General features: G+C 37.9%; 1 long non-coding RNA gene across 2 annotated transcripts in view; it reads right to left on the bottom strand.

Moving 5' to 3' along the window:
• Positions 1-1,047, bottom strand: part of LOC115066375 (uncharacterized) — a 77,544-nt gene extending 76,497 nt beyond the window's left edge. Inside the window, exon 1 of one of the 2 annotated variants that reach the window (XR_007422996.1) lies at positions 372-1,046. This is a non-coding gene — a long non-coding RNA (uncharacterized LOC115066375). Of the gene's footprint in view, positions 1-371 lie in introns of both variants that reach the window. The other variant, XR_007422997.1, reaches the window with a different exon arrangement.
• Positions 1,048-15,896: the final 14,849 nt, after the last annotated feature.

Raw genomic sequence — 15,896 nt, forward strand, 5'->3', positions numbered from 1 at the left:
TGCCTAAGCATGACACGGCGTATGTGCGCACTACATTTAATTAACAACACAAGCACTTTTATAAATTTTTTTCGTAGTAAATTATTATTAATTGGCTTTAATTCTTAATTAAAATTTTTTTCAATCCAAATTTTTGTATTCAAATTTTTAAATATTATTTTTTTAATTATTTCTTAATTTTTTAAATTAATTTTTAGTTTTAAATTGTTTTTGTTGTTTTATACATTTTTTAATTATTATTTTTTTTGTAATTTTTTAACACCAAAATTTTATACGCAACATATTCGCTTTTCAACAATTTTTTTTTATTAATTTTTTTTTTAATATTTTGCTGTTGTTATTTATAAATGACAGATATTCGCTTAGCTTACACTCAATTATATTTCGCCAAAATTTGTGACACGCAAAAGAATTTTCCACCAATCACTTTATTTTTAAAATTTTAGAAACAATTTTTTTTTTCAAATAAACATACCACAGAAAATGAAACGAACTGAATTTTTGGCAATTTAAGAAATAAACTGAAGAATCCGAGAATCGAGAACCGAGAACCGAGATTTGGTGTTCCACACCGAAATCGCTGGCATACACCGCCGCCGCGTTGTTGAGCACTTCTGAGTGCTGCGTTCGCGTTTTTCGCGCTTTCGAGCTCCGCATGTGAGCACACTTAGAATATCTACATACATATACTTATGATGTATGTATGTATGACGCTTGTTGTTACCGCTGCTGCCGCCGTTGTCTCGTTTTGCCTTTGCTTTGCCGCAGCGTTTCGTAGTTTCGCTTGCCAGTCGCGCCAACTAAAGAGTGAAATATTTGAAATGCTGCCTTTGCCTGCTACTGCTGGTCTCGCCTGCGCCGGCAGTCAATGCACGCCCCACCGATGTCGCCACTCCGTACATCGTGTCCACTGTAGTCTCTGTACACACATACATACATGTGTATATCTTCGCAATCAAGTCGGCGTTATTCGTTCCTCCTTCGTCGTTCTCGTGTCAATGTTGTTGGACTTTGCTTTCGTTATCGTTGTTGTTGGCAGCGCATAAACACATATATACATATATATGTATGCCTTCGAATGTTTTTGTTAGTGGTTCGCTTATTTGCTTAGCCACTGTCGTTAGGCGCATATGAGGAACAGTGTGTTATTTTGGTGTTAAATGTGGGCGAAAATTGTTTGTGTGTTCGTATTTGTGAGAGATGGAGTTACAATTTTGTAGCAATTTTATAATTTATTTTTGTAATTAAAAGTTTTTATTATAAAAAAATTTTTAATAAATATTTTCCATTATATTGATATCTTTTTTTCAGAGGGACTTTTAGTATAAAAATTTGGGGCTACTTTTCTAAATTTTTTATGACGAAGTTAGTTGACGAGTGTCCGTCCACACTATCGTTAGCATCAAACCACTATATTTTCAAACTCGTCTGGCTACCTGGGCATAGCGGAATCGTTGGAAGCTACTGATCGGCAAGAGAGAGCGCCCTTAGCCCAATTACATCAGACAGGGAACTAGTTAGATCTCACTTGTCCTACTGCATTCTAGCGTTAAACATCCGAAAAACGATTGAGCTTAGCAGGCGCTGGTCAACAACTAACTCCTATGCGGTTGCGACATCTTCTGGCCTGGTGCAGAAGTTCGAGCAATGTAGTTATTAGTATTTAGGTAACACCATGAACCCGAGTTCTCAGTTTTCCGATATTTAGGATCGACTTTTCAACACAACCGACACAAAAATTAAAAAGAAAACATTGTCCAATTGATTAGATTAAAGTAATTAGAAAATACTATAACCTTTCGAACAGTCAAACATATGTATTTGATAATTGAAACAATTTCCAAAGGAGGATCTTCAATAAGACTTTGTTCTAGGACAAGGGGTTTAAATTGTGTAATTTGGTACGATAAGAAGAATTTCTTCATGAATGAAAATAGCGAAACACATTTTCTCTTTTAATAGAGGTTGTTAAAGCAACTGCAACCAAAGTTTCTTCCATCATCTAGATCATGGAGTCGCCAAACTGAACTCTGCCGGCTCCTTCTCTGCCCGTATACTGACGAGGGAGCTATGGGTGAGAAGAAGTCGTGCGAGGAGAGGGGCAGTAAGCTTCTTTACGGATGGGTCAACGCTTGAGAGGAGGAGTTTACTGTCGGGAACTCTCCATCAACTTCATTCTAAGACTTTCTGACTATCTGCTGCTCCGAAGTGTAGCCTCCTTTAGAGAAGTAACCATTCAGTCAAATAGCCGAGCTGCGCTTTGGTAATGGCTTTTACAGGCCATTGCCTAATTGGCATCCATTCTGTAGGGTTGGTAATCTAACAGACCAGTTTTGCAGGAGCTATTTAAAAGAAGATGAGATGGAAACAACTCGACACTTCCTACTTTAGGAGGTCAAGACATAAGCATTTGGAAGCGCATACCTTCGGACATCTCACCGTACTGGCGCGAGTAATACGCATTACCTACTAAGCGTCTTGCCAATCTGTAAATCTTAACACAAGAGTTCTTATTTTCTATGGCTTCACAAAGGACTACATAAACCAGCCCACATGCGATCATCGATCAGCCATCTAACCTAAATCAACATATCTATATTTAACATTATATTAAATTTCAAAAGCGTATGATAATCAATTCTCTTTTTTTTTTTAATTTTCATCCGTCAAATAAGCCTCGCAACACACTGTAAACACGTTCTTTTTGCTGTACAAATTTACATACATAAATACAACTATGTAATAAATCGTCAATGCTAACTAACATCACTGTAATCACTGTAGAACTATTGGACTGTGCTCGCATCGCCCCATTGAGACGTCGCACCAAACGACGCGTGGTTGGTTAGCTAGCGCGCTGACGACTTGCCGGTCGATTGGCCTGTTGACCGTCATAATGGCCGATTTTATATTATTGCTGATACCGATTCCACCACCGCAGCCTTTGGACGCACGCTAATTGCCACCGATACCACATATACATATACATATGTCGTTGAGTATATTCTATATACATATGCAATATATACATATGTACATATAAGTATGCGCTTGGAAAGTGAAAAAACACGATAAAAGATAAAATAAAAATAGAAAAGTGACCAAATTGTTCAGGCAAATAAACGCACCGCACAATTTGCCTAGCCTGTGTCGGACTGCCAAAAAACTTTTCGACCCTTTTGGTAAGCGCGTGAGCGCAAAGCATGTGCTAGGCCAAATATGCCGACAAAAAAAGAGTGAATTAAGAAATATTTAGCATCCGTTTTGGCGCTGCAATTCTGCTTAATCATACCGAAAGCTTGCGTGTATTATTTTTGTGCCGAGCGCTGGCGAGCGACGCGCACGTTGGCGCGGTAAATTTAATCAGCTGAGCGGGGCCAAATGTTATACGTCAACGCGTCGTCGCTACATTGTCATAGGGCTGGTCGCCAGTGCCGCGCTTGTCACATGAATGAATTGAGTGCGCACCGACACACGCACACACATAAACACTCGCCTATAGAGTGGGTATATTCGTCAGATGCAAATGCATTGCCTTAGACTGCATATATTCAATTTTCGCTTTGCTTCGCGAGTAGTTTTGGTCGCGAGTTTGTATGTATGTTGGTGTCAACGCGGTTGTCATTAAAAATAGCCAAATTCAAGCAACAACAGCAATAAATACATATACTATATATAAATAATATATATATACAAATGCGCTTGTTTGGTAAGATCGTAGTGCGCCTGTCCGCTCAGCTGGTTTCGTGAGCGCGTTAGTGGCACACAAAAGCACGCGCACGCTCTGCGTTCTCCTACCTCAGTGCTTACACTTACAGCTACAACTTGTTTTACTAATTCTAATTCTAATTTTATTACTTCATATTCTAATCTCTCAGCAATCAATCGTCGCACCGCGTGGTCTTTTGCTGACGCGCGCACACCCGTACCCCCACAACGCGCCTCTGCGCCCTTAGCCACAAGCGCTCCACATCGTGTCGCTTAAACGCTCAATTGAAATCAACTCAAAATTTAACATCTCGAGCTGCGTGCGCTGTTCTAACAGTGTTTCTCTCACATCTGCGCGCTTGGTTCTCCATTTGCACTCCACTCATTTGCCACAGTTTAATTATTAATGGCAAAGCACGCTCGCTGCTGTGCCTTTCTGTTAACAATTTTATTTTAAGCATGTTTTTTTTGCATTTATCATATTTTCTTATTTTTAATTTAGTCATCTTTAGCGTATTGCGTCAATTGGCGCTCATGCTTTATGCGCCACAACATGCGCTGTGCTCTCAGCGCAAATGAGTGGTTTCGCCCAACCAACCATGTGGAGACGTACGCACATTTATCTTGTATATACACACATATATAAATATGAATATGTTTTAATATAGCGCATCGAATCACTGCTGCAGCAACTACTTACTAACACCTTCAACTTTATATCGTTTGCTGACGCGAACAACTCACGTGAATCCAATAATGGAAATTCCGTGGTTGGCCTCCGCGTTTGTTTGTTTAAAGACTAGCAGTAAGATTAATCACTTGCAGTGGGGGTTGGACAAATTGAAAGGGGTTGATGCAATTGTATTTCGAACGTCTAGTAACAAGTTTCACAAGCCTTAGTGAAGCGTCAACACAACGTCCCGGCCCTTTACGATATGAGTAAGAAAAAAGTAGGCTTGTCTACATACGAATACACCATGATTGATGAAACTTCGCAGCAAGCTGCTAGACATGCACGACAAAAGAAAATTCGATAAGTGGAGTTATGGCTTGTCTACAGAAGTTCTTTATTTCTAAGCTGTCCTTTGGCCAATAGTTAATGATTAATGATTTTTAAGCTATTTATGATACTATTGATGCCATTTAAATGTGACAGTCCCTCCCTCTTTTCCCTGCGGGTGCTCTAAATTTTCACAAACTGTATTGTTACCATGTGGACCGAGCAAACAAAGACCAAACTAAATTCTCTTCATAGAATTACTCTGACTATTTCAATTTTGTGGTAGAGCTGCAGACCGAATCGTCTCATTTCAGCGTGAATAAATAACTTTACTTCCCATTGCACTGCTCTTTCGCGCCAATCGAAAAATCTATCTCAGATTGGTTGACAATGAATGCCTCCCTTCTTTACATTGGTATCCCGAATAATATTTCTAGTAATAAGTCTGCGATATCGCTTCTATTAAGCGCCTATGTAACGAATAGAACAAGCTATACCAGTTCAACCAGACTGGTAAGGTCTTCTGATAATCCTTCGGATCAGACCTGTAGCACAAGCAGATAGTCGCGACGCATATCTTTTCATTAGACCAATAATTGTTTCCTCGCCAAAGCAATTGGTTTCGAGCAGCATTTATGCCTTGTCTCTTATAGCAAATTCAACCTAATCTGGTTGTTACCTTCCCTTATCGATTTCACAAGAGAGCAGCACTGAAAATTAGCGGGCGAAGAAGCGGCGAATAGATGACGGTTAAAATGGTAGATGAAGGTATAGATGCTCTTCTTTTAGTACTTTTAACGGGGCTAATATTTGTTAGATTTTGCGTCTTCTTTCTTTTAACACTTGTCAGTAGCGAAAAACTATTTGGCGGGTATGATATCATACTCGAACTTGTTAATTAACGCGGGCTACATGAGCAAAGTGACTGAGAAACTGAGATCCATAAGGAAAAAATTTCCACTCCCCAGTGGAGAATGAACCAATTGTCTGTGATCGACGGTTCCAACAGTAAAATCTTCTTACTTACCGACAGCCCAAAGGGTAAAACAAGACCAAGAGCAGGTTTCTTCTGTAGTAATAACAGGGTTTTCAAAAGGGACGCTACAAAAGTATACCGATAGCGACAGCAGACAACGCCATATTTTTTCCTGCTCTTTTGACATTTATTTTCAGTAAGGTTTACCATTTCATTAAGATCAAACAACGATTCGGAATTATTAAAATTTAATAGCAAAATTCGAAGTCAGTGGCCTCAAGTTTATGAGCGAATACCTTAAAAATTATCTGGATTTTCATCGAAAAATCATCTTCAGCTAATCAGGCTCATTACTGACTGAATGGCTTCGTCAATAAGCAAAATATGCGTTATTGCTCAGGCAGCAATTCACTTGTACTCCATGAGTGACCATTTCACCTGAAATTTTTGGTTTGGAGCGGTTTATAGGTCGGCAGCGTCATTGGGCCGTACTTTTCCCGTGATTAACAAGGCTGGCACGTTATTGTGAATGGGAGTCGCTACCGCTCAATGATAACCGAATATTTTGGCCCGAATCGGATGATATGGATTTGGACAATATGTGATTCCAACAGGAATACGCCACAATCCACACAGTGAATGTCATAATTGATTTATTGAAAACCAAGTTTGGTGAACGTGTTATCTCAGAATTGGCCACAACGGTTGTGCGATTTGACGTTAGACTATTTTTTGTGGAGCTAGCAGAATTTCATTGATATCTCAAACCGTTTTTGATTTATTTAAAACTTTTTAGCGCTCTTATTGACCCCGTTACATACACAGGAGCTAGCTCCGAGCTAAATGATTTGCCTTCAATCTTACTGGCCGAAATTATTGACATAATAGAAGTGGTCAGCCAAGCTTCGTTCTCATATGCTCTTAATAGCGCCAATACTAAGTCCCACTGACGTAGGTTATGCAAGCAAGCATTAACTAGACTCTCAGTAGGTAACTCGGCGATAGAAGGAAATGAAAAGATAGACGAGATTGCCCGCTGGCAGTTGGAAACATCGTTCTCCTACAGTGCCCCATACCAGCCAACCCTTTTGAGGTGTTCTTTGAAAAAACAAAACCTTGAGGCAAACGTTTGGTCTTGGAGCATAAGCAACACAGGGCATACCACGAAGTTACTTAGTGATCGTGCTGCTAGTGGACAGACCAAAAATCTTTTACTTCTAGGCAAAAGGGAACTTAGTAATATTGTAGAGGTCATCAAAGGGACCAAAATTGAAAAAGTGAATTCGGCGGAACGTAGAGCTTGCGCGAAGGATCTTGAAATCTTAAGGCGCATGCAACAATATATATTTCCAATGCTTCAACTGGTGGTATTTTACCATATCCCACTAATTTGGTTACCTTCCGGAAGCACAATGGGCCTACTGAAGGCCTGCGTGCGGCTACTTGGGATCTAACTCTCTTACGCCACCCTCTTCAACCAATCAACCAAGATAACTCTCTCTCAAAAAACATTACCCAAAAATCTGCTATTTACTCGTAAAAATTAAGTATTTGAAAAAACGAAATTGAAGGACCTCTTTTTTATGTTTTGGCCTAATGGAATTAAACATTTTGTGTCTGTTAACGGATGGAGCTGTAAAATAATCGTTTGTTAAATGGCGGAATTGGAAAGTCATGGCAAGATATTTATATTATTACGTACTATATTATTTTTAGAAAGACTCCTTATCTTTAACTAACTAACTTCTCAAATCACAGGTGACATTTCTACATACATATGTACTTAACTAGAGATAGCTAATCAGTTATGTACATAGTACATAGCAACATACATAACTACCTAGAGTACATGTAGTATAGGCAAGTATATAAACAATTACCTTCCAACTTCTTGATTCGCTGTCATATTTCTTTCAAATTTTGCTCTGATGCGATCTTACTAAATACTAAATACACATCGTGGAAATTAAGGTAAGATTTTTATTGAATTATTTATAATATAGTACATAGGAACTCATGAATATATTAGCTTTATTAGCAACAATAGTCGGAGCGATAATTCTGAGAACGTGCTGAACGCATTCTGATTTTTAGTTGTTAATATTAATTCAAATAAACATACATACATATGTACATATTATTAATCAAGCCAGTCTATACTTGTAAATTCACGATAAGAGCAAATACAAATAGTAGTTCAATACTTTTCAGTACAATGTGTGTAGATATGATCGCACAATCGCCACTTGAAATTTATACTTCTCCACTTCCACTCACTTTTAGTGCTCCACTTAAAATTTGAATTGCTTATTTGTAATGTGGAACCACATAACACCGTCGCGCGGAGCTATGGTAAATGTGTGAATTAGAATGTCAAATAATTTCAAATGCGTTTCCAAAAAATATTGTTACCGAATGCAAAAGGCAGTGGCGTAACGTAGAAGGATTATTAAGATGCTACTGTGGGCAAAATATAGTAAGACTTTGTTCATAATTTTAAAGTGGGAAGAAATCCCCTTGCCACACCGATTTTTCCAATCCTCGAACCAGTTATTAAAGTCAATTTCCAAGTAGCCTTCAATGTGCGCATTGATTCAAGTTTAATGTCTTCAATTGCCTCAAAACGGCTTAACCGGAGTGAGGTTTCTGAATAGCCAGAAATCACACGGAACTGAATCAAGCAAATATGGTGGTTACGACATGACATTGGATGAAAATTTTGCGAAAAATTCAAGAAGAATCAATGGAGTATGCGACAGTGCATTATTGTGATGCAAAAACCAATAGTTGTCGATCCATTATCCCGGCCTATTCTTACTAATACGCAAACGACGCGTAACACTCAAGTAGTATTCCGAGTTGACAGTTTGGTCGGTCGAAAGTGGTTCGGAATGCACCACACCTCGATTATCGAAGAAAACTGACAATATGACCTTCATTATGGCCGTCTGTTTCCTGTTCGTAAGCATAAATCCATGGCTCATTGCCAGTAACAATACGTTTCATGACATCCTGGTAATCGGAAAACATTGTTTCCCAGACGTTAACGAGATGTTTTTTGAAAAAATTTAGTGATTTTGGAGCTAATCGTGTTTTCACTTTTCTTTACACAAATGATCTTTCAAAATGGAATTTTCAAAAATTAGTAGTGATTCATTTCTCGTATTTGGAAGCGAAACCGGGAAATAAACTGTATTTCTATCAAATATCAAATATCGGTTTAATGATTTTCAAGTTAGACGGTTTTTAGCGAATTATGTTCAAGTGCCAAGAAAACCGCTCGAGTCCACGTTCTCGAAATGATAGGTTGTCAAACGAAGACATTTTGGAAAGTTAAAATAGAAGGTTTCCAAACCAATCCGACACATGAGAAAGCTATCCGTCCGATAGAACGCCTACTCCACGGCACTCCAACAAGCAACCGTTAGAACACATTAAAACACTTTTAGACAATTTTTAAGCGTAATCCGCAGTAGTTCCAGCGGTTATTTGTGACTATCGACGAAACATGGATTCACTGGTACATACTAGAAACCAAGAAGAAGTCGAAACAGAAGACTTTAACAGATCAATTTGTTCCCAAAATGACGAAAACTGTATTATCAGCTGAAAAAGTGGTGAACGGTTACAGGGCTCTATTACTCCGATTTAGTGAATTGGTTTGACGCCGCATTGCAGGTAAAATGGTACCATTTAGCAACTAAAATATTCCATCCTAACATGAATCTTAGACTTTTAACTTCACCGCAGCCAAATTGGTCGAATTGAGCTACGAAAGTCATCATATTTATCAGATTTAGTCTTTAAAGGTCATTTTTTTGATTTCAAACTCGAAGAAATGACAAGTCGCTAAAAAACAAATGAAGTCGGTTATCACCAAAACGTAAGACTATTTTTGAGACCTCCAGAAAACGTATTTTTTAGACGGATAAAAAAAGTTGAAGCAATCTTAGGTCAAGTGTATGGAGGTGAACCTAGAGTGTATTGTGGACAGTGGCATGTGTAGTAGTTCACACAAGTGATGAAAGTTCTCTGAGCGCCATTCACTTAGGAATGGCCAGAAACGATTATTTTACATATGGCTCAAGCAGTAAACGACTTACGGTCTTAGACCAAGTAGCCACTGGGTAGCCAGAAACACCCATTTGAAGGCGAGATAAAGAGAGAACACGAAACATCTCTCCACAGGGTTGTGCACTGGGTTTGGGACCCGCCTTAGCTGTTGTCAATAACCACATAAGCGCTGTCTACCCCAATAAAGAAGAGGAAGAAGAATGTATTGAGGTAAAGATCGTGATTTTTATAAAAATTATGCCTTGTTTTTGTAGGCCTTGTAACTATGCTAATTTTTTACTTTCGGGTTTTTATAGATCAAAATGTTGGTGCCATCAACACCATGAGACAACAACTATAGTTATGAGTTTTGAAAAGAGAAAAAGCGGGGAATTACTTTACAATTTCACCAAAATTGCTTAAGCCATATTTTACAATAAAAGTCCGCCCAACAGCAACCAAGGTTGCACCATTTGACGCACGTCACTGCTGTTTGCGGCGAGTCACGCTTTTCCACAAAATGTTGCATGTCGGCAACACGACGTCAAAATGTTTACAGGCCTGTGTATATTATGTAAATTGATATGTATGTATGTATGTATGTTGTTGTAACTAAGCATATGTATTTAGTTGTGTATTCAAGCATATATTACCTCATTTAATTGTTTGCCAAGCTGCTGGTGAGGCATTGTGTTGAAATCGCAAGTGCAAATGAGTTAACAAAAGTATTTCATAGTTTTGTGTTATTAATTAATTTGTTGTTTCGTGCTAATTAAGTGCATAAAGGCACAAAGCACAAACAAACCGACAAACTAGACGCGAAATGGCCAAGCCACAGTGCAACGAAAAGTCATGAGACACATTATGTATGTGTACATATGTGTGTGTATGTACATATGTGTGACTGTATGTGTGGCTAGCGGCAAATAGAAATTGTAACAGACAACAGCTACAATAACACCACCACAACAACAACTATACTAGAGATATATTATAGAGCGACGAGATAATTTGTGAAATTAGTGATTTGCGAGTACAGAAGTAGAAATATTTCAAAAGCGCAAGACTCAAATGGCACTCGAAAAACTACAAAGTAAAGGAAATACAATAAATAGCATATATATATATATATTTATACATATACAAGTACGTATGTGCGCAAGGCGAGACTACAACTAAGCACTTGCTAATGTCCAAATCCCTGTGAAATTCGCAAATAACGCTGCGGTGTCGCGCTTAAATCGAGCATGGAATATTTTCGCAATTCGGTACAGCGGCCCCCCGACGCAGGCATGATACATACACACACTTATCTGCCGTTTGCAATGTCGATCTGTCATACGTAACGTCCTGCTGTCGTTAAGACGTCCGTTTGTCTGCCTAGTAGCGCCGGTATTGCCGACGGCCCGTTTGTGCGATTGGTCAGTCCACTTTTTGGCACACACCGAGGGAGGAATTACATACATACACACTCGAGACAACTCGTATAATTGTGCTGCGCATCCATCTCTGCTGATTTGCGCCAGTTGTGTGTGACAATGAAACCGATGACAGACACGATTGTCATAGACAGATAAGAATAATGCGAATGCTCTTAAAAAAACTAAAAAACTGAGGGATAGATAAGCAATGCGTACAAAGCAAACAATAAATGAATAAATAAGGCAACATAGAATATTCGAAGTTAGCAAATAAATAGCAAGGAGATAAAGTAGATGAGAAGGTGACATTTGAAGTATCTAACGGTGGATAATGAGCGTAATGTATTATATAGAAACATGTAGTATTTTTCCTCGGCGGCAGTTGTTAGTTTCGTATGGTGTTTACGAACTAAATACAAAAAAACGTTCACTTCGGTGCACCGAAGCTATAAGACCCTTCATAAAAAAAATAATGTAAGGATGACAACGTGATGTTTTGCTTCAGCACCTGAATCGAAGCGGGATTGTCCGCATAGACTTTAGACTTTACATAAGTATCTTCTCAGGAAAACGACTAACGATGTGATATCACACGATCTTGGTGATCAATCGACCGGTCCAAAACGAGAAACTCTCTGCTCACCGAACTATCTGTTTTCCCAATGAATCCATTGATTCATGCGATGTGTGAGAAGTGACACCATCTTGTTGAAACCAAAAGTCGCCGAGATCACGAGCTTCAATTACAGGCATGAAATAGTCGGCGGTGATTGACGGCTATGTTCATTTTTGAAAAAATATGGACCGATGTTGCCACCGACCCACAAACCACACAAACCGTTGATTTTTCTGAATGAAATGGCAGCTCTTGAATCTCTTCAAGTTTCCCTTCGTCCCAAAGGCGGCAATTTTGCTTGTTTACTTGCTCATTGAGCCCGAAATGGGACTCAACGCTGAACAAAATTTGGCTTGAAAACGTCGGATCTTCTTTGAATCTTTCAAGAGCACATAGAGCAAAGTAATGTCGCACGGCGCCGAATCGACTCTTCACGGTCTTCGTGTATACTCTCATAAGTTGAGCGAGGCATTTACATACCAGCGCTTTTTTGTTGTTTACAGTAACTTACAATATTCTTCTCGACCAAAAATGGGATTGAACCACGAACATTTTCGACCGATTATTTTTAACAATTTTCGACGTTGATTAACTCATAAAAAGTGAATCGATGATCTTAATTCAATTTTTGACGATAAAGCTCCACCAAGGACCAGTGTTTATGGATGGTATGGAGTTTGTAGATCACATTACGACGATAGTGACTTCTTGACAGATGATGAATTATGGATTTACGCGTATGAGCCCGGAAGTAAACAGCAGTGGACTGTTTGGGTGTTTAAGATGAGCCGAATCCAATAAAATTTGTTTGGGCTTGAAACACTTCCAAGCAAAACTTTGACAGTTTTTTTTTTGGAAAAACTGGAAAAAGAAACCTGTGAAACAAATAAGAAGCTTATTGGGGAAAAATAGAAGTGTGCGAAATTTGAAAATGATATCTCAAAACTGAGGACTGGTTTGCGTATATACATACAGATACAAGAACAGATAAACTGGTAGACGATCATGGCTAAATCGGCTATGCTCATCATCCTGATCATTTATGTATATATATTATATTTTATAGAGCCTCCGACTTTTCCTTCGCGTTGTTACAAACTGAAGATATCTTGTTCTTATACCCTGAATGAAGCTTTTTTTGGTTGATATTAAATATTAGAATCGGAGGATTTATTATATAGGAGAGGTTTTCTGCGAGGCATTAATTGAATGTTTAATCGACTAAACTAAGAATAAAATCACAATATTCCATACTTGAGAGAAAAGAGTAAATTTCGGAGTCTCACCGAGGTCAGGTTCACCGAGAAAAAACACCTATTTCAACTGTTCCTTGTTCGCGTAGCCACTAGTTGATCCATTTTTCATCGATGGTTAGCAAACGATGCTGAAACTTCTGCGGATTGCGCTTAAACGGCGTCAAACACTGCTATAACGTGATCGCACCGTTTGCTTGTTGCCCGGAATGAGCAAACGCGGTACCTTTCTTTTATTAGACTATTGATACTTCTGATAGATCTGATAGAACAGAGATAGCACTATCTCGTATATCTTAACATGGCGTAGGTCGATTCGACCTTCGACACGTTAGACTTTACGGTAGCTGTTTTCGGGCCTCTGAGGTGCAACCACGTTGTTACTCATTAAGCCCACATTTTTATAAGTTTCTCATCCGTCGAATAACGAAGTGAATCTTTACGTATGAAGGAATACATATATTAAAAAACCCTAAATGGCCGTGAAATAATGTTGAACTAGTTAACACAGCCTCGAAAAATATCCGAAGCGCGTGTGAGCTCACGATTGACAGATTCACCATTTCATATATCTAAACTATGACAAAATGGTATGAATTGTACTTCGAGTTGCTCAGCATTCACTGCATTTTCAAGATTTAGACCATAACCAATATTTATTGGCCAAAAAATTTATAAAAATTAATCGAGCTTTTCAAGTTTGCTTTTTGTATAGATATCTGAGAGATGTCAAAGTTCCTTTCGATGGAAAAATTTAAAATCTTTCAATACTACGATACAGAGCATCTTAACAAAATAAACCTTAATATTTCAATGTTCCAAAAAACTACTTCTCCACACTACCAATACCCATTTATACATCTTACACCATTAAATTATCACTTTCATCATACATTTCCTACAAAATGTGCGTCACTACAATTTTAAGTACTTAAAACGAGAGGCTTGTCTTGTTCTTAAATGACAAGCGTCATGCTAATATAATAACATACAAAAGTATATATTTATCCATATATAAGAACATAACCTAGGCATATACATACATATGTTAAAATCCAGGCGTTTCAGCATGTGGATGACTCTCACTTATCACCCTGCGATTAAGCGATCGCACTGTGCACTCTGCTTTACGTTTTAACAATATCTAATCATTTCCAACACCTTCCGCCCTTGCATAACCACGGCCAGCAAGCATTTTATCTGTCATAAAAATAGTGTGTCGATTATAAACCAATTAATTTGATTACGCTGTGCGGCCAACCGTTGGTCCACCTTTTGAAAGGGCATACCGCTTATTATTTGTTTGCTTTTTATGAATTTTTTTCCACGGTCTACGATCTTATGATGAATGACATGCATTCAATATCCGTATATGTACATACAAAAAGTAGTACGATATTAAAATTATCGTACATTTTTTTTTTATTTGTAATGGTCTGCCGATCGTGGTATTAAATAGTCCAAATCGAAAAGTGAAATGATAACAAAATTTTATAAGTTGAAAAAAGGTGAAAATTTGCTTCTGATTGAGTCCCAATTAGCTGCTCTAGTTAGTACAGTTAATTGTATGCCTATAGTTAGATGTAGGTAATTCTATATATACATACGTATATATATACATATTTATATCATAATATCCAAACATATCAAAGCTGCTTATTGAAAACTCTCATTATGCTAACGAAAAGCAAAGCAAACAAAAAATTAAAAAGAGACAACAAATTAAACAAAAACTCACGTGATTTGCTAGCAACAATAACAAAAAACATTAGTGAAATAGATAATTGAGGAGCAGATAAGTTTAAGCTTTTTTTGAAAAACTTATGAGTTATCTATTTTACAGTCAGAAGGTGTTCTTTGCTTCTGAAGAGTTTCTTTTTCTTTCTTTGCTTCTACTAGTTAATAAGAGGAACGACATTATCAATATATATCCTCCACATATATTTTGTATATAATATATTATGACTCCAAACCGTCACCACCAGTGAAATTCACTGCCTGATCAAATTTGACTCGGACTGATAAAAAAAATATGTACATTTTCGCGTATTGTATTTGGTGGAACTGTTCTTAATTACTATGCCAAATATGGGCACGATCTGTCAATCAGTTTGTGTACAGCATAAATCGGCACACCTCAGTAGAGTGTTACGATTTTTGTAATGAACAAAGTATTTGTCTCAAATTCTGTCTTTCTAACCAAATTTCGTGTTCAGAATAGTGCGTATGTTGGAAAAGGCTTACGGTGTTTAAATTTTATTAAAAAGACAAATCTGCGAGGGGTACAAAGCCTTCAAAGACGGTCGAGAGATCGTTAAATACATGACTTGTTCTGGACGACCTTCGACCTTTTCAACTGATGAAAATATTCAAATAGTGAAGAATATGTTGCTTGAAACACGTCAGACAAGTATTAAAAAGATGGCAAAAGGGCTCGACATATCTCACGAGTCCGTTCGAGGATTTTTGATGAATATTTTGGATATGAAACACGTTCTTGCTAAACTCGACCCGATAAAAGTTATTTTTTTAAAACAAGAATACCGTAAACAGGTCTCTTTCGACATGCTTGATCGTGCGAATTCCGATCCCACATTCATGGAGATTATTATAACTACCGATGCCTCACGAGTTTGATATGCAAACAAGTCAACAATCATCAGAAGCCGTTTCAGTCCATCGAAGAGATAAAACCAACATGTGCTGAAGGAGTCGCTTTTGCAACAGATTTAGGTGTTTTTTGTACGGATCTAGCATTGAATCGCTTGTAATCCAAAAGATTAATCAAAATAACTTGAGTCGATCCATAAGATACATTGAGATCTTCTGCTATCTCTATGATACTAATACGATTTATTGGATTCGATTT

This window comes from Bactrocera dorsalis, chromosome 5 (genome assembly GCF_023373825.1).
Source record: "Bactrocera dorsalis isolate Fly_Bdor chromosome 5, ASM2337382v1, whole genome shotgun sequence".
Taxonomy (NCBI): Eukaryota; Metazoa; Arthropoda; class Insecta; order Diptera; family Tephritidae; genus Bactrocera; species Bactrocera dorsalis.